This window comes from Panthera tigris, chromosome A1 (genome assembly GCF_018350195.1).
Source record: "Panthera tigris isolate Pti1 chromosome A1, P.tigris_Pti1_mat1.1, whole genome shotgun sequence".
In the NCBI taxonomy this organism is placed as follows: domain Eukaryota; kingdom Metazoa; phylum Chordata; class Mammalia; order Carnivora; family Felidae; genus Panthera; species Panthera tigris.
This window is the reverse complement of record NC_056660.1, coordinates 154,717,619-154,742,487: the sequence shown is the minus strand read 5'-3', so window position 1 is coordinate 154,742,487 and position 24,869 is coordinate 154,717,619. Positions and strand designations below refer to the sequence as shown.

The window sequence follows — 24,869 nt, the reverse complement described above, 5'->3', positions numbered from 1 at the left end:
TTACTCTCTGAGATGGGATGAGAAGAGCAGCCAGGTCTGCTCCACAACACGAGGTGGTTGGCTGAGTCAGGAAGAAGTGTTAATGTAGTTGGTGTAGCCTTGCTTAGCTGTGCAGGGAGCTGTGTAGCTCTCTGTTCCAGGTATTATCTATTGCTGTCTGCAGAATTCACATGGAAGGGCCAGTGGTGTGCTGGCCTTTAGAACATTCTGTATTTTACTTACCATTATAAATGCTTGGAAAGTATGCAGCAAATACAGACATGTTGGTATTTCAGTAGAGTAATGGTCACGTCTGTCTTTTGATTGGTGTTTTCATTTAAATCCTGAGGCCTAGTGATGATTTCCCAGTCACATATTTTATTAAAAGGATTGACTGTATCTGACATTTTTGATTCTCTTAATGGACTGGATTTTAAACACTGGAACCACAATTCTGCCCAGTGAAAAGCACAGGTGTTCTGACAAGTAATAACAAATAAGGTATAGTATTTTTATTTTGTAAAGTAGTGTGCATACATATAGTACCTGCAAGGATCTGGAATATAAGGCTGATTTAACAGCAATCAAATTTTAGTAGAATTTACTTGATTGTTATATCTTCCTTTTCAGCTGGAATATGGTATGTTAAAGATCAGACAAATTACTCATTCTGAGAACAAAGACTTTTGAAAGCTGTCAGCTAACTGACAGTTATGATGAGCATTTATTTCAAGCTTATAAAACATATTAATCAAACTTGTTCACAGCATGGTGGTCTAAAGAGGGTTATTTTCTTTTTGAGAGATACTTTGAATAGCTGGAGAGCACTGGTAACATGAATACAAAGCTACAGTGTTGTCGTTGTTGTTTTTTCTTCAAAGTGAGTTAATACTTTTCTCAGGCTTAAAGAAGGAAACATACTGCAGGAATATGTTTATTACAAGACTATTTGCAAAAGACCTATGCACCATTCATTGAACCTTGAAAAACACTTGAAAATATGGGTTGCATTTGCAAACTTCAGTGTATGACATGGAAAGCTGGCAAGCTGCCTGGCTTCTACTTAAAGGATTGTCATTCTGGGAAAAATAAATTTCTCTAACTAGACAAAAGTCAATGTTTTCATGTTTTACTGCAATCAAACTGATAGAGCTGACAATTTAATGTCTCAACACTTAAAATATCTGTGGATAATCAGTTACCTCAATCAATCATAAACACAAATCCTTCTATTTTCGAAGCTTGTGTCTGTGACTGAGATGTAAAACAGTTTGGTGAGCCCCTTCCCCCACAACACCTCATCATCTATCCCCCCCCCACCTTCCCAATATTCCTGATTTGTCTTTAGCTATGCAGATATTTATACATGTTATGCATCTGGAAATAACTTTTAACAACTCAAGTGTGATCAAATTTAGAAACTTTTCTTTCACTGTCCTGTTTTATTTAATTTTTATGGGTAGTTTATAGACTGTATGCCTGTCAGAAAAATGTGGAAGTGTGCTGGCATTCCAGTTGAAGACATCATTACGAGTGAAAAAAGTGCTCAAGGCTTTTTCAAAGTGGGTGCTGAAACATACATTTCCTTTTTCTGACTCCAGGGGATGCTGGTAGCTGCCCCAAACAGACAGGTATCTTGGGGTCAAATGGTGGTGTGCTGGCCCCTTAGGATTTCCTGGCAAGCACACTGAATGGCTCACTTCTGGGAAACTGATCATAATGATGATGATGATAAAGCAAGGGAGGCACTGACAACAACATAAAAAGCTGCCTGAGGAATTGGATTCCAGGTTGCTCTACACTTGGCAGAGCTGACAGGTTCAGTTCACTAAGCTTTGGTATTGATAATGACGGGAAACTTCAGACAGTTTTAGAAATCTGTTTCTATTAAGACATGTCATGGTGTTTCTGCAACTCAAGAACAAGTTTACTGGGGCACACCATTCTTTCAACATTGATGTGAGTGGTTTTACATCCCTACCAGATAATTACTCGGAGCACTCAATAAGCAAAATTCCTTGCTTAAAGTATTCTATAAATTTTTTTGTATATGGTGTATATGTGGCTATATGTATATATAGACATATGCATTCACTACCACTGCCTCCTTTTTGTTTCTTTGATTATCTGGGGCTTTGAAATCAAACTGAGTAGAATTTTAGGACCCTTGGGGCAGCATCCTTTGGTTCTGTGTCAGGCTAGGTTGGAAAACAATCAATCTTGCTCTTGCACTCACTTGGCGGAAGTGCCACGACACGGATTGTGCAGTGCTTTGCTCTTGCCATGAAGCCTGGGTGACAAAAGTTTTTACAAGAAGCTGACTGTATTTGGGGTTATGAATATGCAATGACTCTCATTAGTATTGAAGCACCAGAGCAGGGGCTGACATCCCCCGCCACTTTGAGCTGCTGCAGAATCGGCTAATGAATTGTCTTGCTCCTTCACGCACACAGTCTGCTGTTGTGGCTCCTAAGTTCCAAGGGGAGTTGCCCAGTTTGTGAAGACCATTGACTGTAGAAATCAATTGTCAAGAACTACTCTTGATTTTGTGAAATCATGTTTAGACAGCGCTTAGACTGTCAAAACAGGAAAGTGCTGAACTTTGCATAAGGTGATACCACGAGTAGGAAAATTTAGAAAGGGACATGAGAAGGTATATATGTTCTCATATACACCACTGTGTACAGATATGCTTCCATTCTGGATCATTGTACAGGAAGTGTATCTATATATAGGTGAAATCAAATCCATAGAAATCTGACATTCTTTTGGTTTGTCTATTATCCTTCCAAATAGAACAAACAGATGATAGAAAATTTCCAAAATGAATAGGGTTGAAATACAAAGCTATTCCATCAACTCTTTACCATATTCTTTCTTTCTTTTTTATTCCTGGGCCTCTGCCAAACATTTTGCAGCTCATACACATACCATCTTTCATGAATAAGTTACTGATAAGGATATGTTTCTAGCCACTGATTAAGATATCTGAGCTGATTTGTAGTGTGTAAGAAGATGCAAAAGTGCGCAGAAACCATTTAGAACAGGCCCTTTTCAATAGCATAAATTAAATGTGTTTTTCCACACCCCTCCTCCCTTGAAATTTCCTTTCAACTAACTGGGGAACTTCTGTGGCTTGCTGCAGATTGTAAAGAATGGATTGAATTGAAACGGATAATATATGCTAAAAGGTAAGGGATATGTTGTAAGCTGTGCAAATAAGGCAACGAACAAAGAATAAGTCCTTACATTAGGTACTTGCTCTACAGTCATTTATTTTATCTGCAATGTAAAGGCATCCTTTGCAAGAAAGCAGGTACGTTACTTTTGTAGAGTTTTTAGAAGGTAGTGTTATTATAATATTTGTTTGACGCATTGCTGGAAACAAGAAAAAACTAAAGCCCAAGAACATACACGTAGAAGAGTACCAAGTATGAGTGTAGCTTAAAATAAATGCAGTCTGACAAAAGTGGATCAAGTATCATACATCAAACACTTGTTACCTCTGCTGGCCTTAGTGACTGCACATGACTAAGAACAAATCAGTGATAAAATCTCAAGAAAGATGAAACCAGTCTGGACCTTTGCAAAGACCATCAGTCATTCTACAAAGCTGTAATATTATTTCTTCAAGTAATCCTTGGCTTCCTATTTACTGGACGTAATATACCCTTTACTTCTAGATCAAAGCCACCAAGGGACATTTTTTTCTTGTTTTAATTGGATACATCTTAGAACCAATGAGATCTGATCACATAACAATGAACTGAATTATTCAGTTGCATTCGTAAATGTGCATTCTTGTACTTCACTATCAGCATAAGTCTTAAAAACTTCATGTTTAAAATTTTTTTAATGTTTATTTATTTTTGAGAGAGAGAGCGTGGGCGCGTGTGCGCGCGCACGAGGTGGGGAGGGGTAGAGAGAGCACAGAGCTGTCTCTGTCAGTACAGAGCTAGATGCGGGGCTCGAACTCAGGAACCGTAAGATCATGACCTGAGCTAAAGTTGGGTGCTTAACTCACTGAGCCACCCAGGCACCCCAAAAACTGTGTTTTAAAGTGACTGTATAATCAGAAGTAAAAGACCTTTATAACTACAAGCACTTTCTTATTTAGGCCTTTTTCCTAGGTATCCAAGCATTTTTCATCACAAGGCAAGGTTTACCTGGGTACGTCAAAATAAGCAAATTCCACGTTCAACTCATACAGAATACACTAAATTTTTAAAATATAAAAGTGGAGGGGCGCCTGGGTGGCTCAGTCGGTTGAGCACTGGCTTCAGCTCAGGTCACGATCTCACGATCTGTGAGTTCGAGCCCCGCATCGGGCTCTGTGCTGACAGCTCAGAGCCTGGAGCCTGTTTCGGATTCTGTGTCTCCCTCTCTCTCTGACCCTCCCCCATTCATGCTCTGTCTCTCTCTGTCTCAAAAATAAATAAACGTTAAAATTAAAATTAAATAAATAAATAAATAAATAAAATATAAAAGTGGAAACAGATCAGCTGAAATAATTATATCTAAGCATAAAGTATTCAAATTTATTGGAAATATTAACCAATATCTGTTCCTATGAATATGAGAATCATAAGTGAAATATTTTAGTTTTAATTGCAACTACGGTGGTTTTGATTTGACTCTGTAATTAACATCTGCATTCTAGACTTTGTGATACTTTGAAAACATTATTTATGGAAGGTTTGTCCAAATATAATTTGGTGCTTATTGCTTTTTATCAAATGTTGAATGAAATAAAATGCAAAAACTTGTGCTTCTGAGAGTTGTGCTGATAATCATTTATTGTATCTCCTTTTCTAAACACAACCACAATACAGTTGTAACAGCAGGCAAGGCAATGTTAGGTTGTTTCTATTCATACCTGCAATAGAATTTGAGCCATCAAAAAGAATGAAATTATGCCATTTGCAATGACATGGATGGAGCTAGAGTGTATTATGCTAATTGAAATAAGTCAGTCAGAGAAAGACAAATACCATATGATTTCACTTATACATGGAATTTAAGAAACAAAACAGATGAACATAGGGGAAGGTGAAAAAAAGAGGGAAGCAAACCATAAGACACTCAACTATAGAGAACAAACTGAGGGTTGATGGAGGTGGGTGTGGGATGGGCTAAATGGGTGATGGTGGGCATTAAGGAGGGCACTTGTGGTGAACACTGGGTGTTACATATGTAAGTGATGAATTGAAATATGTAAGTGATGAATCACTAAATTCTACTTCTAAAACCAATTATTACCCTATGTGTTAACTAGAATTTAAATGAAAACTTGAAACAAACCCATAAGGGAACAGCAAATATACATAAGAATTTAGGCAATCATTTGATTCATAGTTTTGTGAATTGGACCAAGAATTGGAGTATTTTATAACAGACCAAGCACCAGGAAATTAGTGACACATGCTTCCTCCAGCTTATCTCCACCCCCCCTCCCCCCATTCCTTCTTCCCTTCCATACATATACTCACCTCACAGTGGGGAGGGAGGAGAATGAGAGAGGTGTTCAGCTTTTGATGAGCTTACCTAAAATTTTGCCTGAAGAAGCTATTTTAATTTGAACATTTATGTAACTTTGAACATATATGTAAGTTTTGTGCTTTGTGGCTTGATATTATTTTCATTTTGATTTACATGTAGATGAAGGCACCATATTTTTCCAGTCTTGAATGTCTCTAGAGGTCTTGATCTGAACTTGAATGTACCAGTGAATTTACCCTAAGCAAACGCTTATACATTTTCTTGCCAGTTATAAATGAACATTTGTTGAGTACAGTCAGGGTGCTGGGAGTGGGGAGAAGTGGCTTAGGAAAATACAGAAAGTACAATCCTGGGTACCAGGAAGTTTACGGTATAGCTGATATGAAAGATTGCAGGGGAAAGATGGAGATTCTTTTACAGGGCTAGGTATCAACAAATATAGATTGATTTAGTGAACAATAAGTATATAAGTGTTTCAGAGCTGCCATTGAGATGTGAGAACATCCTCAGGAGGGCTAACTATAGAGACATCTTACAAGAGTCAAGTTTCTACTTGGATTTTGGAAGTTTAAAGATTTTATTAAAATGTATTAAATTTGCCTTTACTTTGAAACAGGACTTCAGTGTTTCTAAAACTCACTTTATATTGGTTTCACTGGTACCATTTCCTTTAGAAGTGATATAATTTGAAGTTTAGAATCATGTGTTTGTAATTTGCCTTTCATTTTTCTCACTTAAAAAATTGTATCCATAGGGATAAAAAAACTTGTTTACCGTAACTACTCCTTTTAAATGTAAAAACTAAAAGAGTGAAGGAATATGCATTAAAATATTAGGATAACATCATTTTGAACAACCTCTTTTCTTCCTTAGCTTTTCCCTCAGTAATATTACCTAAGTAAATGTATAAATGTTGATTCCATATTGATGCCCAGCAAAATAGAGATTCCTAAGTCCAGTATCATCAGAGATAGCTCTGCATTCCTTGGGGAGGGGGAACTTTTATTCCCTGATTGGGTACCCTGCAACGTGACGTAACTAATTACCAGCTGCAGTTCTGACTCTCAGTAACGTTGTGAAATTATTTACTTACCCTTTGCTTACTTTCACACTCTTCTTACCCCTCTCCCACTCTACTCAGATGTCCATGAAGTCTGGAGGTTACCCCCTCCCAGGTGACTTGCTTTTCTTACAGGAGACCCTCGGGTTTGATGAGTGTTAGGTGTATGACAGGCACTGTGCTAGTTGCTTCACATAATTTATTGCAATACAGATAACTATGGATGTAAAAAAAAGTGCTGCAGAGAAATGCAAGAAATAAATAGCATCACACAAGTAGCTAGGTTTTCAATCCGTTTCAGACTCCAAAGCCTATGTTGTTTGTACTACAGCAAAATATTTTAAAACCTAGAATAATCTATGCTGCAAGTTCAGGTTTTGTGCTGGTCACAAAGGAAAATTGCTTCTGGCTGGGAACATTGCCCTGGTGCCCTTCAAATTAGATGAGGTGGATCTAATTAGTCCTACTAACTTATAAGGCCAGTTTTATATAGTTGCACCTTAAGTTGTTTAAATGTAGGCTTATTTGAGGAAGATCTTAATCTTTGTTTTGAATTTATTCAGTTCAATTCAATTTAGTGAACACTTACGAATGCCTGTTCTTTGCTAGTCACTGTGTTAGATGCTGGTGGTACAAAGACCGTCTATTTAGGGAGACATTATAACATTATAATACAATTTATTGAATGCTATAATAGAGGCATATGCAAGGGATCATGGGAGCATAGGAGGGAATAATTAATTTGAGGAAAGATGTCATTAAATGCTGTATTTGATCAGAGCCTTGAACGTCAAGAAATAAAAATTTGCCAAAAGGACAGAAAGAGGTTGATAATTTATTTCAGGTGATGGGACCAGCCTGTGCACATGTGTGAATATGCCTGGTATGTTTAGGATACGACAAGAGTGGTAGATTGAACGATGGTCAAAAATTCTTCCTTTTCCTGCATCTGACTCCTGGCAAAATGGTATTGAAGATTCTGCCATTAAGAAGTGGAATCTGTTTCCTCATCACTGAATTTGGTTGACCATGTGACTTGCCTTGGCCAATGGATGTTAGCAAACGTGAAACCAGCAGAGACTTAAAAAGTGCTTGTGCACTAGGGATTCTGTGCTTGGAATTCCAAAGACTATACTGTGATTGAACCCAGGTTATCTTGCTGGAGGATAAAGTAGCCACCTGCAGGAAACAGAGTCTCTGGCTGACAGTCCGCTAACCACTGGAGATGTGAGTGAGATCATCTTGGACTATCTCGCTGATCCACCATTTGCCCATAGCCACATGCGAGAGTCCAGGAAAAATCTGTTGTCAGCCCAGACAGAATGATCCAGCTTATTTGCACAGTTATGAACTAAATAAAATGTGTGTTAGCCACTAGGTTTGGAGTGCTTTGCTGTGCAGCAAAGCTGATACACAGAGGGTCTGAATAGAGTGCAGAGAATGTGGGAAGAGGCAGTAACTGATGATGAAGAGGAATGTAACATCTGCAACATCATGTTGAGAAGTTTAGATCTATTTTACAGGACCAAACTTCCCAAACTTCACTGATTAATGTACCACTTTGATGTATTTAAAAATGTCTAATTACTACATGAACTAGATTTTTATTTAAGTTTTCTGATTTTTTTAAAGTTTATTTATTTTGAGAGAGAGAGAACACTCTTGCAGGTGGGGAGGGGCAGAGAGCAAGGGAGACAGAGAATCCCAAGCAGTCTCCACTGCTGTCCCCGTAGTCCTGTAGTCCCTCCTTCACATATGGTAAGATCATGACCCGAGCCAAAATCAAGAGTCAGATGCTTAACCAACTGAGCCACCAAGGTGCACCAAATTGTCTGATTTGTATATCAAAATTTATTTTAAAAACAAACCTAATATTAAAACCCCAATTTGATGTGTTATTTCTGAAACTTAAAATATAAATATGTAAAATGTTGTCTGTGTGCTATCAAAAATCATCTTGTATATTGTGAGTGCTGCATTCTAGTATTTCCTGCTTTAATCAGTATGAATCAGCAGCATGTGGAGAAAAAATGGAAGTAGGGAGGGGCTGCAGTTGGGAGGAGTGAGGAGGCTATTGCAGAGGTCCAGGTAGGATATGGCATATGGTAGACAGACTTAAGATGTGTTCTGGAAGTGACAGGACCTGGTGACAGATTTGATGTATGTGGGATGAGAATGGGGACTGTAAAATATCCATTGAATGGATACTATTAAGAAAGGGAAGAGAAAAAAAAAAAAGAAATAGACATGATGTTGCACCAAGTTTGAGTTAGTAAATCATTTGAAAACAGAGGTCCATGAGGCATTTATATATGTGAGTCTAAACTTAAAATGTTATTTTTGAAGTCATCAGCATGTAGGTGATAGGTAGTTGAAGTCACAGAAGTAAATGAGATAAAGAGGAAGAGTTTAGTATAGAAATCTTTGGCTTTTTTTTTTATCCCCAAATTCTTAAGGCATACGATTTATCCCAGAAATAGTTCACTAGAAACCATTCACTAGAAGTAGTGAGTGGTTCATATAGGTAAAGATTCTCAGATAGGGGTAGAAGGTATCATGTAGTTTGAAAAAAATGAAGAACAACCCTTAGGTAATTTTGATACATTACCCTTCACCCCTTGTTGATTTAGAGTAAAATGAGGACACTGCTGAGGAAGAGGACAGAATGGTCTGAGAGGTATACCTCTTCAAGAGGGACAGGACTTTTATAGAGGCGAAGAAACTTTAAGATGAAGGGCTAAGCCCTGATACTAAATTCAGCAGAGAAATCCAGTAGTTTGTGGATTATTTTTTAATCAGATCTGGCTCATCAAAGTATAGTACTTGGGACATAATAGGAGCATAGTAAATGTTTAGGTGGATGATTTATGTAGAACCGCTTTATGTTTGAAACATTCCATGAGCCTTAAATAATCAAGTCAGATGGGATTTGTAATTATAGTGTTTTGGGCTCTAAAATCAATGTGTATTTAAATTTTGTTTTTCTGTCCATGGTCGTCGTCTTCGAAGAGTTCTCACTTGGGCACCATTGTCCTGATCTTAGTGCAAAGGAATATCTGAGCTTGTTTTCAGGACATAATGAGAGTCAACATTTTTGTTATGGTCACTTCACACATGGGCCTCCTAACCTTTGCCACCCATGGTTCCCAGAAGTAAGTTATTTGCCTTATGATGATTTGGGTTGACAGGGTGAAGATCTGTGACGGGCAGAATTGGAACGTCATCTGCCTGTGTGGTTCTCAGGTAGTGCTCAGAGTCATATCAGGTTTTAAAATGATCGTTATTATTTTTTGAATGACATAAATTTCTGCCAGGCTTTCCCTGAATCTCAGGAAAGGCCCCAGATCAGGGCAGTTTCCTCAGACCATGATTTGGTGCCTGTGCATCTTGCTTAGAGCTTGCTCAGCAGCACACACTGGTTTGACATCTGGCAGTCACGACTCCTGTGAGATTGGCTTCCCCACAAATGTGCCCTGAAAGCATCCCTGCTGTGCCCCTTCTGTCCAAGTGTAAACACATCACAGGAAATGAACAAATAAAGGCCCAACTTTTCTGGAAGGAATCAGGATCCCCTTACCCAGCTGGAACCCTGGGGTTTGGTGTCCAGCTTCAGGAAATTTGACCAGCCATTTGGGTAGAGGCCGTTGTCTTGTGGCACCTTTGTCCCTTTCTCCTTCTGATTTCCCATGTGCTATCCATACCCTCTGTTCTAAGTCATTCAGCTGAGGAAGATTGCTTCAGGACCTTTAAAATGTGAAATAAGGGTTGTCTTTCATTGTAGATTCATTAGTGCAGCTGGATTTAGTTATTTACAGTTGTAGATTTGGCATTGCATTTGGTGGGGTAGGGGACTCGTTTAAAAACAATTGAAGCAGTCTAAAGCTGAATCTGCAAATAAGTGAATGTTCACTTCCACTTATTTTCATATGAAGATAAAAATATGAAAATGATTAAAATAGGTACATGACAAGGAAGTTAAGGTATCTGTGTAAAGGAAGAAGGCCTTTTCACTTTTCCCTTGCTGTCTTCCCGGTTTCGTTTTTTTTTTTTTTTTTTTTTTTTTTTGCTCCAGCCTAATGAATGCGTTTTAAGTAAAAATACACACACTCTCTGTGCTTTCTATCTGCCTCCTACCACAAATATCAGCTCAGCTCCTCTTTCAGATCCACTTCAAGGAAACACAGACTTGAAAACTCTCCTCCATGGTTTTGTCTGAACTGGCTGCCATTCTGTAGCACACGCTGGATCCAGTTGCTGAAGTGGGGGAACCTGAGAGGTGCGTGAGCTGGCAAGAGTGACCATTTAGGCGCGTGAGTCAAGTGGGCCTGCGTGAAAGGATGTAGGTAAGCCAGAAGCTAATGGGAAAAATAGGGGGTCGTCACTAATTTTGATGTGGGGAAATCTTCTGCGTGCCAGGGTATTTGAATATTTGGCAAACAGCTGGCTGGGCTCTGGGAGAGTGCCTCTTGATTCGCCTCGTCAGATGTTCAAAGATAAAATGAGGCAGCCGGCACGCCAGCACATAGCTCATAGCCCCGCAGTCAGTTTTGAATTTAGATTTGAATTGTGATAGCAATGTCATGGTGGCACATGCTTTGAGAAAGTACTTATATAGAATAATTGAAAGATTCAGTGTGAAGCTTCTGAAAGCCATAATTTAAAGTCCCAGAAGCCTCCATATTACTTTCACCATTAAAATTTAAAGTGACAGAAGCCCAATTATGTATGGTTATTTTCTTAAATAAAATCATATTTCTAACCCAACTGAAAGATTCATTGCTGCCCACTAATCTCTGTCAGGAGAACCAATCTCAGTTGCATTCAGTGTCGGCAGCAAAGATGGTTCCCTTTATCCTAGGGACCGTGAAGTGACACTGAGGAAGCAGAACTGGAAGCCCTCTGTGGAGGAGCTGGACTTGAGGCGGCTGCTTTGCACTATGATCACCCTTATGGATCCTTTCTGGTGCCAGCTTCCACACTTAATGAAGTATAACTTTAATAGCAGTCGACAAACCCAAGTAAGGGCTGTAGCACGCAGTTTGCAAAACCTGAATGACGTCAAAAACTGTTAAGAGTGGGCAGCTGGTTGTAAAGCTAAATCTCACAGCGGAATGGAGACTGGAATATAACTTTAAAACCTGGTAAAGAGTATAACTTTGGAGACTATTGAAAGATATGAAGCTTTTCCCTCTATTACGAATTCACAGAAATCGATCTACCAGAAGCCTCTTTACCTGAAGACTCAGTTTGCCAGAAAGGCATATATGGCCACTGACACCGTGGCATAAAAATAGATCCGTGGGAATATAGCACCATGTCCCGTGCAGAAATTTTAGTTTCTATCAGTCAAAAGTATGGAGCCAGACTTTTAGACTATGCATCTTTCCACCAATTTCTTTGGTCTGTTTGATTTTACTTTATAGTGTGTTGTGATTTGGAAATAAAGTTGTGATGGTAGCCAGAATTGTGATGAAAAATTGCACAAGGCTAGTCAAGCTTAAACCATTGTTATTTATGAGAAACTTTATTCCTCAGGGTTCCCAGGGACAAAGGAGCATGTGAATCAACTAATATTATGATGCACAATGTTGAATGATATCAACAGTATATGTACATCAATACTAATCTAAGCAATGTCTCATAAATTATACATCACAATTTCTCAAAAGTTTCACAGTATGATAAAACATTTACAAGTACATCTTGGTTCTGCTAAGTGTTGTTATGACTTTAGCACAACCAGCCCTGTGGCAGTTTGCAAGTTCAATTTTTGTTGCCTGGCGTTGGCCACAGATTCTTTCTACCCTTGTACAGAACTGGTATCATGCTGTGAATTCAACTTCCCTTCCTTCATCTCTGCCTCAAAATCACTGTGGCTTTTCCTGTTCTTTCCCTTTTATTCATGTCTCAGTAAGAGGCATTCACCTTCACTTGTGTCCATGATTCTGTCACTGTGCTTAGACTCTTCCGCTTTCCACATTTGACATTTTGTTGGCCTCTTCCTTAAAAATAAAAAATTCCTTCCCTATATTCCCTACTCTGTTTTCTGTCTTTATTCTTGACTTGTTTCTTGCCTTTGCTTTCGCACCATTCACTCTTTCACCTGTCGTAGTCTACGTTTAGCCACTATAGGTGCTACTCTCTCAAGGACTACTGTCCCTGTAGGGCACAATGACTTACCTAATTGGTAAATTTGGGGTGGATAAGTAGTCCAGCTTAGCCTCCTGCCACTCTCCTTCTACTTGAGAAGGGCCTGCCTACCAGGAACCTACATTCTCCCAGAGGAAGGAAGCCCACCCCAGACCAGCACTGTGGAGATGGACTAATTCTGTAGTTAAGAAAACTAGGCTTATCTGGCTTTTATCTCCTCTATGCTGGTTGCAGTCTGTAACAATGGTTATATTCTCATCTGTTTTATTTTTGTATTTTTTCTTGTTCACAACCCACGAGAAGAAGGAAGTCTCAGTTTGGGAGAATTGCTTAGAAACCTAAATAAATGAAATAGTATGTACAAGTAGAAAGTTAGTTTTCCTTCCCAATCTCATTTTCCAGGGGCTTGGCTTCTCTTTCTCTCTCTGCACTTTTGAGGATAGCAAAAAAGTTGCCGTCTGTAAGCCAAGAAGCTGGCCCTTACCAAGAGCTAAATCTGTTGGCACCTTGATCTTGGACTTCCCAGCTTCCACAGCTGTGGGAATGTATGTCTGTTGTTTCAGTCACCCAGTCTGTGGTAGTTTGTTATAGCAGCCCAAGCTGAGTAATTCTTCCTGATTTTTCTACGCATATGCAAATGTATGTATAAGTTTATAATAGAAAAATTTTACCTGAATGTCACATAACAGAAATATACATAGCTATATATTTATACTTGTATCTCTCTAAAATGGGTATTTCTATTTCATATAATCTCTTTACATATACATTTATTTGTATACATACACACTTGTATTTTTTCCACAAATAGTAGCACACTATCTATACATTTTGTTCTGCACCTTCCTCTTTTCACTAACACATTTTTATATCAGTAAATAGAGACCTGTATTATTATTTTTAGTGGCTGCACAGTGTTCTCCAGTTTAAATGGTCTTTAATAAACCATTCTTCAACTGCTGGCCATTTAGATCCTTTTACACTTTTGAGGTTATAAACAATGCTTCAGTGAACATGATACTGTTTTTATTTTTGTGAATTCATGTTAGTATTTCTGTAGGAAAGATTTCTAGAGCTGGTATTGCTGGGTATCTCATAAGATTTAATTGATTAGTAATGATCAGACACTCAGGTTGGGAAGGATTCTGAGAGAGCTCAGAGTTTATCCCACACTTCTAGGAAGGATGTTTTTTCTCGCCCTGACTTTGAAAAGTACAGAGAATGAGACTCCATAGTCTTTCCAGTAATGCCTTCCAGTGACTTGAAATTGAAATAGACTGTCAAAGAAATAATGGTCCGGCCAAGAGAGTTGAAAGTGGAAGACTAAATCCTAAGGGAGTACTTTGGTGGGGCTGTTTTGCAAAGCAACCAAGCAATGCCAGATAGAGGATTGTAAGAGCTACGGCAGTCTGATATTTGGATACGTGGACCTCTTGAGTCCAGCCAGACTACAAGTGATCTTAAAAATCTGGTTCCACTACCTACCTCACAGTGCATCAGGCCTGAAAGAATAGTTGGGCTGTCTTTCACCCGGATTGTTTTGCTTCTGTCCCAAGGCTATTTCTGTTGCACAGAGGCATTTGATAGCTCATTTACAAGCTGACCTAAAGAAAAGAAAACAAACAAAACAAAACCGGATGCAACTGGAGAGAGCTGTGGCATCCTTCCTGCTTCAGGTAGCCCCCTCCAAAGCAGGTAGATTTGTTTGGAATCTTTGCAATACTGTGATGACTCTAAGTGGGAAAATACTGTGTATTAGGATTTGGCTGTCAGAGCAGACATATGCTTGACTGTCACAACTTGTACATTTTTCCCATTCAGGGTGTACATGGTTGCATGTCTTTGTTAGAAACACGTGCAGTGTGGGTAGCAAAGATGACCATGTTAAACATCCAGGAATTTTCATTTAATGTGCATATTTATACAACACTACAGAAAGGACTAGGGCGGCCTGGCTATGTTACATCATTTCCCTGCTAACCAAAGAGATTTGAAATGGACTTTTAATTATTATTACCGATTTGTTATGGCTGTATTCCTTAATATGAACATCTGATTAGGATTAATTTTCTTTAATTGATGAATAGAGCACTTAAAATTGTAGAGTTGAATGTGTTGTTACATGTTGGCATATGTGTGTACTGTATGTTGGCATATGAAATACAAATTACAGACACTTAACTGTTTTAGTTTTAAGGTCACTGTTCTTTCTCCGCCTTTGTGTGGCCTTTTACATTTGTTAATGGAGATAGAGCGGGGCTAAGTGACTATTAAACTCTTTTCTATATACAGTAAAACCCATTAACATGGACCTTACTAAATTTGGAATTTATGATAAGAGAGAGGGCTGGGTTAAAGTTTACTTTTGCATTGTCTCTGAACCAAATCTTTGCTGAGCTAATAAATAGTATAATACAATTAAAGGGGAATGGCATTACCGTTTTATAAAGCAAGCTTTTCAGGCAGTCTAGAGAAGTAACGCAGGATGGAATGAGGTAGTGTGGCAAAAAGGCATAGTGCAGAAGGAGCCACTTTCCATCTGCGTGACCTTGGGCAAATTACTTAGGTTCTCTGAGTATCTTTTCCCTCACCTGTAAATGGAGATAGTTTACCTAATTTATGGAGCTGTTTTGAGGGTTAGATTGAATGTATATAGAAAGCGTCTGGTGTGAAGTGCGTACTTCATGAGTTGCAGGTAATTACCACCTACCTAAAATAATTGGTGAGCTAATTTTAAACACTTCTCATTTTTTCACTGAAGCGGTGTTCCACATGTTAGGGTTTTGGAACACTAATCTGAAATACCGCTTTACTTTTATTATTGATTGAAGGAACCCCCCAGCAGTTTGATGTGGTGGTAAAGAACATGAGCTTTGGAGTCAGACAAACTCAGGTTTGAAAGTATTTCTGTAACGCATTAGCTACGTGGCTTTAGGCAAGTTACTTAATATCTCTCAGGTTTTATTTTCTAATTTGTAAAAATGGGATGATAATACCTGCTCCAGGACTTTTATGAGGACTCAATGAGATAGTGCATGTAAAGCGTTCAGCCTACTGATTTTCATGTAGTAACCTCTCAAAACATCACCTGTTGCTATTATCGTGATCTTTTTGACAACCATCCATTCTTTAGACTTTTTAATTAATTCAGACTCGTTTTCTTCAATTAACCTAATTAACTCATTTCACTTTTGATATAATCTCCATTTTAAATGTGGATTTTAAGTACATAAGTAAAAAATTATAGAGAGGCAAAATGGCTATAAATAGGGTGAAAGAGGAAAGAATAATATTTTAAAAGTGGGAGCGCAAGGCCTTAAGTTAGACTTAAGTTACTGAATAGTCAATTTTGTGCATAATATTTGTGTCCTTTATGAGAGGTCTTTATATTAGAAGGAAATCAAATTGTGTGTGTGTGCGCGTCTGTGCGTGGTAGACAGTGTGGACTGGACACCAGCTCCTGCCATTCACTGGAGAGAGAAGCAGTTAAATCCATGTTCAGTTTTATTTTCATCTTGCTTTCCCTGTTTGTTTCATAGGCTGTATGGATGAGAAATGTAAGCACTATAATGTCCTGCATGGAGACAGTAATCTATCCTCCCCTTAATGACAGGCTTACACAGTTTGTCGGAATCCATCACCTCAACAGATCAGACTGAATTACTTCAATGACTGGCAAATGGGTGGCACTCATGGTGAAGTGAAAGCAGCCAGGTGTGTGTGTTTATTAAGTGCTCTTCAATAGAAAAAAGTGGGTTTTACTGAAATCTCTCTCATCCATGCTATTTTTGCAGAGGCAAGAAGTGCCCATCTTCCTTTGGGAAAACAGAAGAATGATTTTTCTTAAGATTCTGAAAGACTGAAATACAAATTCACAACCATAAACGTGTTATAAAAATCAGGTTTTTGGGGCACCTGGGTGGCTCAGTCGGTTAAGCATCTGACTTCAGCTCAGGTCATGATCTGACCGTCCGTCACTCAGTCCAACCGGACTCAGTCCGTGAGTTCGAGCCCCACATCGGGCTCTGTGCTGACAGCTCAGACCCTGGATCCTGCTTCAGATTCTGTGTCTCCCTCTCTCTGCCTGTCCCCTGCTCATGCTCTGTCTCTCTCTATCTCAAAAAAAAAAAATCAGTTTTTTTCCCCCACATTGTATACATGCACAGTGGAACCTTGTAATAAAAACTAGAACCAATAATGTTGGGGCTATGTGCCTTTGAATTTCCAGGGATGCCCAATTTAGGCAGATAATTTTTGAAAGTGAAGTCAGTTCATTAAGTTGACAACCAGTGGTTTAACATATATGAACTTTCATAATGCTAAGTTCACAAGTCAGAAAAAACCTTCTGTAAGACCAGGTTTATTAAGATTTGGGTCAGGGGGCGCCTGGGTGGCTCAGTCGGTTGAGCGTCCGACTTCAGCTCAGGTCACGATCTCACGGTTCATGAGTTTGAGTCCCGCGTCAGGCTCTGGGCTGATGGCTCAGAGCCTGGATCCTGCTTCCGATTCTGTGTCTCCCTCTCTCTCTGCCCCTCCCCCATTCATGCTCTGTCTCTCTCTGTCTCAAAAATAAATAAACATTAAAAAAATTAAAAAAAAAAAAGATTTGGGTCAGAAAAAGCGATCACTCTAGTGTACGCCATGTTGATTAGTTGCATTATTCGTATCTTTATTGGAAGTACCTAATACTTTGTTGTTAAGGTGTGGCATTATGTGTCTAGATTTGGCATATCAATAGGAACAGCAATAATAATTAATTTTTATTGGATTCTTACTGTGTGCCAACACTGTGATAGAAGCTGGGGCTATAATGGGAAGCAAAAAAAAAAAAAAAAAAGGAAAAAGATACAATCTCATGTTGGTAACAACCTGTGAAATAGGTATAGACACAAATAAGGTCATAGAATTTAAATAATTTGTCCCTGGTTTGATAGGTCATAAGTGGCAGGGCTAGAAATACAGTGCTGTATTTGCTATAGCAAACTAACTTTTGCTTTGGTTAAGAGACTCCAAACAAGCTAGAAAGAGCTCCCTGACACGGTGGAGGTGCCATACCAGCTTTGGACTGCTTATGCTTATACTGTCAAAGAGGGGAGAAATAAACTTCTGTCTTACTACTCAGCTATCCCTGGGTGTTGGCTTCATTCATATGTCTTAAGATGCATAATCATCCTATAAAATTTTTTAGGTTTATTTATTTATTTTGAGAGAGACAGAGAGTGAGTGGGGAGAGGCAGAGAGAGTGGGAGTGTGAGAGGACCCTAAGCAGGCTCTGCAGTATCACCACAGAGCCCCAACTGGGGCTCAGACTCATGAACCATGAGATCATGACCTGAGCTGAAACCAACGGATGCTTAACCAGCTGAGCCACCCAGGTGCCCCATAATCATTCTTTTTAAAGGCATTTCCTAGATGTTGCACTTCTAACTCATACTCACATCCTACTAGCTATACCTATCTGCCAGGAAAAAATATTTTTGTAGCCATGTACTTCTCAAAATTTAGGGGTTCTAGTAATGAAGGAAAAAGGAAAGAATGGGTATTAGAGGACAGTTGGCAGTCTCCGCGTCATATGCTAATTACGAACATTGTTTCAGAATAAAATTTTGACCACAGGCTTAGACAATGACAGACGAGCTCAAGACTTTGGGATATTCCTATGTCCATTTTCCATTTTTTTCCAAGTAGTATATCAAAGTTATGTATGTATGTGTGTGTATGTATGTATATATATGAATGTATACAGTGCATGTATGATATATTTAAATATAATATGTGAGATATCATAAATATTACATGATTCTACAGTGGACTCTGGTCATCTGCAATTGCTAATTCAAAATTTCACAAGAGAAGAGCCCCCCTGCTCAGCTCTCAAACCTAATGCAGTCTCTGATGAACTCAGTTGCCCATATGGAGCTGCTTGGAAATATTGTGTCTTGCTCACAGTAGACCTCCATGGTCCTTTTTCCTGGGTCCAGCTCTTTAGGTCCTACTTTACTAGTGACTAAGAGAAAAACAAAAAAAGAAAAATAGAAGTTAAGTTAGAGCTGGTCTTATTAGTCTGCCGTAGGCCTTATCTGGAGGAAGTGTTATTGAGGAGCATCTCCCAAGTGAAAGGCAGTTCTATACTTGTTTTGCCTCACCGGCCATGTGGAAGTGGAGAGAAGCAATCTAAAGAGAGTGAGAATCACAAGAGATGAACTCCAAAGACGCCACAGCCTACAGAAGTCAAAACTTTAACCTTTTTTCCGCATAGACCAAAAGCTTCGCTGCCTACTAAGAGGCTTGTTTGAATCCAGTAACTTGATTCAGTCCCTTGCCTCTTTTCCTCCATGGGAGTGAGGCTGGGGAGTGGAGTAAGGGTAGAGAGCATGTGGAAGTGGAACTTTGCTGTCCTTCTAGAGATCAACATCAAGTACTTTGAAGGCACCATAACAAATACAGGACATGGCCTTTATCCCACTTTTCTTTTTTTTTTTATTAAAAAATTGTTTTAATGTTTATTTACTTTTGAGAGAGACAGAGACAGAATGCGAGTGGGTTAGGGCAGAGAGAGAGGGAGATGCAGAATCCAAAGCAGGCTCCAGGCTCCAGGCTCCGAGCTGTCAGCACAGAGCCCGACGCGGGGCTCGAACTCACAAGCTGTGAGATCATGACCTGAGCCAAAGTCGGTTGCTCAACTGATTGAGCCACCCAGGCACCCCCGTATCCCACTTTTCAAAGAATTAGTTGTCTGGGAGCTAATAGATATGAAACATTTGGTGAAGATTAAGTAGTTGAACTGTGTGTTATTGATTATTCCAGAAGAACCCAGGTAAGAGATAAGTCAATGTGGATTTGTTTCTTGGGGAAAGCTTTTTAGATCATGTCACAAGTGAGGTGCCAAAGGATGAAAGGAACTAATTAATAAGGCAGAAAAGAGGGGGTGATGCATAATGAGCTTAGAGGTCAGTGCATCTGTGTGCCTGAAGCAGAGACTTCATTTTGGAGACCAGAGAGTGAAGTAGAATAGGAAAGTAGGGTACTTCAGAATTCAGGCAGGAGTTAACCTGTAGGTAGTCATGTAAGTTGTTTTTTTTTTTTTTTTAACTAAGTTAATGTTAACCTCTTTTAAGTTTTTATGGAATGAAGGGAGGATAAATTAGGAAATTGAATGAATGAATAAATATAAAGACATTGTAGATATTATAAAAACTAGCCTCTTAAGTAGAATTTGTGTAGGCTGAGAAGACAGGGTTTCTATGCAGTATCTCAGTGACATAGGTTGCCAGGGAATAAGAGAAGTCAAGGCTAGGTATATCAGTGACTGGAGTCTGCCTGCACTAGGGTTAGCCCGCAGTGTAGTCCACAGTGAACAAGAGGAAGTGATGATCTTAGGGTTGGGTCAGGAAAGAAACCGAGGAGATCCAATTCAGCAGGAGACTTGGTTAACTAGAATGTAGACAGCAGGTGAGATTGAGTCAGGAATGGTGGTGTCATGGCAGGGAGCAATCTAATCGTAGCTGGATCCCAGCCAGCAGCTGGAGTTCTGGAATAGAATCTGGGAAAGTGTAGTGTCATGGCCCTAGTCAGGTAGGTTTAAGTTCAGGGCAAGGCACATGGTATTGAAGGAAAGAGGGAAACTAGTCAAGGTAAAAGCCAGCTCCAAAGATTGGGCCAACATGTCTAGAGGAAGCAGGGATATGGAGAAATGATGAAGCTGTGTAAACTCAGTGCAACTCAGTGCACTTGTGGCCAAGGAAGGAATACGGTTCCTGCTATCTGGTGGGCTGAGGTTGCTTCTCTTTTGCCTGCCAGATGAGGATGGGTTGAAGGTCACAGCTGGGCTGAACCTCTTTAGTAGAGACTTCAGGGGACCGAGCTCAGACAGATCTTGGAGTGAATGGCTGCAGTGGAGGCCCAGTGGAGGTAGCATCACCTGGAAGGAATTGAGACTAGAGCAGAGGAGATGTAGGCATAGCTAGGAGCCTGTCATATGCCAGGCAGAGGAGATCAGGTCTTGACAAAGGGGTAGGGAGGATTTAGTAGAAATTCAGAAGTAAAGGGCACTGCAAAAGACATTTCAAATTAAGAAGATGTTTCAGTGACAAGTTTGATATAATGGATAGAGAAGGAAAAACCTAAAATGATTCCAGGCTGATATTAAATGCTCATATAGTATGACATTTTTGTTCATGAGCTGAAGGGTGCTTTAAGCACATTACTTTGCTCCTGCTTTTTAAAAAACCCAAATAAATAAAGTAAATTAGTGAATAAATGTGTTAAGGCTAAGCTTACTTGTGTGTTTGTTGGCTTTACATCTCAACTGCAGTGGGTCTGCAGTGGGACATTTTAGAGAGAAATAGCCCTTGAGCATGTGAATGTTTCTTGCAAAGATGGTTTTCTTTCCTGTTCTAAGATAGTGTTAGTAAGGTGCATCTGCCTGAGTATGACTGAAAAGCCTAAAGGTGGGGCCTACCTGTATCTGTCTGTGTTGCTGTCAAGGGGCCTTGTCTGCCGGAGGTGACCTTTGAAGTGTTTATGCTTCTTTTACTTACCTGGTTAGTTCAGAGCCTTTGCTGAATAAAGAGTGCTCCTCCCCAGCCTTACTGCTTCACAGCAGGAGGCTGTCTGCAGCTGTGATTTCCTGGCCATCTACTTTGGTGCCACTTGATGGGACACAGGCATGGACCAAAATGTACTATTCATTAAGGGATAAGGCTCGGCACCTCAGGAGGGGTTTATTCCTGTTTATGGAGGCAAGGGAAGAAAATGCAGATTCCTTACCTGGATAGGGACATTTTGTTTTCAAAATGTATAGATATATGGTGTTCCTGATTTTATTAGGGCTCGGATCTGCACCTGGGGTGGCATGGGTTTCAAAGTCATTATTTAAGGTAAGGAAAGATAACTTCAAACAGCATCATCACCACCAAAGATCTTGGTTGTATTTTTGAAAGTTTGAGCTAAATAATTGTAGTGATCAGCAAAAGACCAACTGCTGTACTTCTGAAAAGTTGCTCTTAGAAAGGCTTGGATTAATCATTTGTTTCCATTTTGTTCACAGATGTACTGTCTGTAGGACAGGGGTAGACTGAATACCTGCTTCACTGAATACCTGCTTCACATCACCTTTCACATTTTCTTATTGGAAAGACAGCCGTTGGAGAATCATCTTGTTACCATCAGCAAAAATGCAAACAAATCAAGACATTAAGAATGCCACAGTGGCCAGCAGTTAATGATGCCAGTGTTACACAAGCTTCGGCAAAGTTTTCAAGACAGTGTGCCTCACTAGCCATAAATCAGGAAAGATTGAACTTATCCTTTTTTGTCTCAGCTGTTCCTTAAATCAATGCAACCCCTCCAAATTAATGTGAATTGAAACATGCATTGTCTTTTCAGCTTAATTGAGTACTTACTATGTGTGAATCACTGCACAAAATAGGGGAGGGAAAATGAGGGAGACAATTAGGATGTGTTTCCTGCCTTCAATGGATTTACAATTAGTTTCAGGGCACTTTTTTTCTTCTGCTCTTAATTAAGTGTGTCCCTAAGATAGAAAACAAATGAATGGAAAAGTGTATTCTGCAAGTATTTTAAATCCCTTTAATAAAACACAAAACAAAACAAAACAAAACAAAACAAAATAATCTAATGTGGGCAACTCAGGACATCTTCCATTTTTTTTGAGTTTCAATAGGTAGGATTTATTTCATTGATTTTATAAATATTCAGTAGATGTTAGAGATATTAACACATTATAGTTGGAGTTAATTGAATTAAATTTTTTTTCCCCTTTAGGTGTAGATTGTCTGTTGGAAAAGTCTATTGTGTTTGTACATTTCTTGCAGAGTAGGTAGATGAATTACATCTGTTGTCTCTGTAGGCCTCTACCTTCTGTGCCCTAGGGGCCTGACATTCTGAGTAAGTTATTAGCGTGGGGAAGGGAAGATTTGGATCAAACTTGGGAAAGCTCATGGACCCAAGATAGGGCAGGGAAGGAGCAAAACAGACCTAGGCAGTTACTCTGTAGGAAAACTTGGCTGTTTTAGTGTTCATTGTGTTGTCTTCTATGTTCCAAAATTACTGTACAGTTTTTTCAAAAATTTATTTCTGATCTGGGAATAAGTCATGATTTTTCCAATGTTAAGGCACTAATATGACTGCAGACACTGGACATTTTATGTAGTGTATGTAACACATTTTAGTATGTACGAACCAACAATAGACATGTCTTTGTCTTCAGTAGTGTCCATCTGAATTGAAAATGTGCCAGCTTTTTTTTTCTTAAAATCATTATCAACAGACTTCTTAATTAAGCTGCCAATACATACTGCCAATAGCACTATGTGCCCTTTGAGAAATGAATCGTGTAAGTGCTGTTTCCCTCTTACTGAATAAACAATGTTGCTCCATAGAAAATGGATTTAAAATGTTCTTTGAATAGGAAATTATATTGCTTCTGAAAGAATTTGATAAGAATTCTCATACCTTCCTTTCTTTACTTAATTTCCAAAAACTTTTATTTGCTCCTCAATAAGGAATAGTTCTAATTTGACTGATAACTTTAGTTGTATGAGTCATCCTTAATAGGATGCCTGCCCCCAAACTCCTGATGGTGATATTGGATATTTGTTAATCAGAGTTACAAAACTATATTGTATGAAACTGTAGCATTTGTTTCCTATTCTGGGAAAATCTGTGAAGGGACCATCTCTGTGTTCCCAGAACCTAGCACAGTACCTGGTGCATAGTAAGTATATGTTGAGTAACATTTGGTGATTAAAATGTGTAAAGTAGCTTTTTTTCTGTGGTTCTTAAAACTCTATAAAAAGACAGAGGGGTCTTGCTAACAGAGTAGCACCTTCATTGGTTTGTAGTTTATAGTCAGTCTCGTTAGAATGAGTCTCAAATCAACTGGATTCTTCATATACGGTCTAGTCCACTGGGCTTCTGAATGAGTATCTTGGATTCATCAGTTCAGCCCTGTGATTTGTACTAACATCCACTCTGCTTCCTCTGGCCCTTGGCCAGCTCAATAGGGGTGGGCCTTTGGAGGGGCTGTTCCACTTCTCCTCCTCTGGCTTGTCCACCAATAGAAGAGCAATCACTCTATTCACTGGGTATTCACGACATGCCAGGCGCTGAGCTAAGTGTTTTTACACATATTCTCTCACTTAATTATCTCATTTAAACCTTACAGCAACCATCTGAAGTAGGCATTATCTACTGCAGAGATATGTATGTATCTTGCTTAAGTCATGGGGATCTAAATCCAGATCTCTTAGATTCTAAAGCCTGAACTATTAACCTCTCCCCTCTGCTGCATCCCAGGAGAAATTCCCAGTGCCTGGTGGTGTGGGGGCAGATCAAATCTGGACGTAGTCCAGAATCATTTCATTTAGTATTCCCAAACAGCAAACTGTCTAACAGATAAAACCCAGCAAATCACAGTTGTTTTGAGAATGGGGGAGGGCAGAGCAATTGGGAGAAAGCAAAGTTGGAAACAAACCAATTTGAGTCAAGCCTTTAGCCTTTATCTCATAATGCCTTTTTTTTTTAACTTTCTTTTTTTAACACAGCCTGACACCATGTGATAAATCAAAGCCTGACGTAATTGACCCAGAATTGATCCCCAAATGTCTTTTAGGGGAACATGCTTTAACTCTGGTTGTTGATTCTGAGGAATAATTGCCACCCTAGTAAGGTAATTACATATGCCATTGTTTATACACATAATAGGCTCAGAATGCATATTCTGCACAGAGGGAAAGAGAGTCCTGCTTACACATTAGGGGTGTGTACCATGTGTTGTGTCAGAATGCCACAAATAGCACTTGAACTGCTCCGTTACCGCTGACTTCCCTGACGTGTGTGTGCACGCGTGTGCGTGTAAGGGTGAGGTTAGAAGTGAGGAAGGAGATGGGCCATGGAAGGCTGTTTGTTGAGCCGGGTGGCAGTGATTTGCTTTTCCTTAATTTTTTAGTTTACTCAAACATCTTCTGGGTCTGATTCACTTAGCTTGGTCTGGTAAAAGGACTGTTTTTTCTTCCTGTTTGGCATGTGCTTATTAATGAGCTCTCATATTTCTTTCCATCAAAGGCTGTTTACTTTGTGGAAATATAAAGTGAGAATCATTCTCCACAACATCCTCCTAAATGCCCTGTTTTTGACCACCCCTTTAAGTACACCAAAG

At 39.3% G+C, this 24,869-nt stretch overlaps 1 long non-coding RNA gene across 1 annotated transcript in view; it reads left to right on the top strand.

Annotated features, from left to right (window-relative positions):
* LOC102953771 overlaps window positions 1-23,403 on the top strand; it is a 146,980-nt gene extending 123,577 nt beyond the window's left edge. The window contains exon 6 of the long non-coding RNA XR_001509926.2: window positions 21,738-23,403. This is a non-coding gene — a long non-coding RNA (uncharacterized LOC102953771). The remainder of the gene's footprint in view (window positions 1-21,737) is intronic.
* The last annotated feature ends 1,466 nt before the right edge of the window (window positions 23,404-24,869 follow it).